Genomic DNA, 1,820 nt, shown 5'->3' on the forward strand with positions numbered 1-1,820 from the left:
TAGAGTGCATGAAGGTGGGAGAAGCCATGATAAGAAAGAGAAAAAACCGCTCCGACCATTTTGTGCCACAGCCACTTTAAGGCTGGAGCTGCTGAGTACATAGAGTAGGAGCTGGCAAAAGCCACAGCTGTGCCCTTCGTATGAAGTTGCTTGGAGGCGGCAGGGGAGAAGAGGGCCTTGGCCAGCAAGGCCACTAATAGGGTTCCTGTGGACCCACATAGGAGCAAGGGGCCACAACAACTGAAAAAAAAGAAGCCACTCAGAGGCCAGTGAGTAACTGCAAGGGTCCAGCACATGGCCTGTCCCATACAGAGTGTTTGCAGCACAGGCAGTGGGGGAGATGGGCCCACCAGGGGAACATGAGTACAGCAAGGACAGCTGACTGGTAACCCAGTCAGCAAAAGACCACTCAGGGGAGGCTAGTCAGGAATATAGAATTGCATGGGACGCAGTTTTTTTTTTCCTTTTTGTCTTTTTTTCGTGACCGGCAATGGGATCGCAACCCTCGGTGTTGCGCCCGCACCGCGCTCAACCAGTGAGCGGATGGTCTCTATATGGGATCCGAACCCTGGGGGGGAGCACCGCCACGCTCCCAAGCGCCGCCCTCTACCGAGTGCGGCACCAGGCCGGCCCATGGGACACAGTTTGATGAAAAGACTCAGACACAGATCAGAGTTTCTACACAACCTAGGTGCAGCGGGTCTCTGGAGAGCTGGAAGTACCTATAAAGTCAACCATTAAAACCTGAGCTGCACAAAAAGCCTTCCCTGATTCCTAAGGAATCAGCAGCAAAGCAACAATTTAGCTAAACCACACAGCTCAAGTACTGGTCCCCACAGGAAGTTCCCCCATTTTAGAAGTAAGCAAAAGACAAAAAATTAGTTCTGGCCCAGGCACACTGCCAGTGCCTCGGGGCCCACCTGGGGTGCTGATGTATGGAGCAGGGGACTGGGCCCCCCTCCCACAACCAGGCACATGGCCAGCGCCTTGGGGCCAACCCAGAGACTGGAACCTGCCCTACAACCAGGCATACCACCAGCATGGAGGAGAGTGCCAAAAACATCACCTCTATGCGGGTGGCCCACCACAGCTGCTGTGAAAGTGGCTAGATGGCACAACCACCATGCAGATGGTCTGCCAGCCACTGGAGTGCATTGACATAAGGAGAGTCACCAGCAGAGACCAAAGAAAAGAAGAGGATGTCTCTCTCCACAAAGCCATTCCAGAGTGACAGAAGAAGCATCTGCTCTACGATAATATTTTGGGACCTGAACACACCTCTCAGCATTGGAAAGATCACCTAGGCAACAGTTCAACAGAGTAACCATTACTCTTTCAGAAGGAGAGAAGACATCTAGGGTTATCAGAGGTGGGAGGTAGGAGGGAGAGGGAGATAGAGATTGGACAGGGGCATAAAGAATAAGTATGATTTGTAACAATATGTGCTAGTAATATTGATTTGATCAACATATGTCAACGTTGAACCGAGGAGAGAAGACATCTAGGGTTATCAGAGGTGGGAGGTAGGAGGGAGAGGGAGATAGAGATTGGACAGGGGCATAAAGAATAAATATGATTTGTAACAATATGTGCTAGTAATATTGATTTGATCAACATATGTCAACGTTGAACCCCAAAAATATGTATAATCAATTATGATTCAATAAAAATTTTTAAAGAAAGAAAATTTACAAACTAATATTTTTAGCTAATGTCCTTTTTCCATTCTAGGATCCCATCTGGAACAGGAGTTACATTTAGTCATAACATACATTATTTGGGGGGGGGAGGGGACGCAGGCTGATGTGGGGATCCAAACT

Source organism: Galeopterus variegatus, unplaced genomic scaffold (genome assembly GCF_000696425.1).
Source record: "Galeopterus variegatus unplaced genomic scaffold, G_variegatus-3.0.2 Scaffold262, whole genome shotgun sequence".
Classification (NCBI taxonomy): domain Eukaryota; kingdom Metazoa; phylum Chordata; class Mammalia; order Dermoptera; family Cynocephalidae; genus Galeopterus; species Galeopterus variegatus.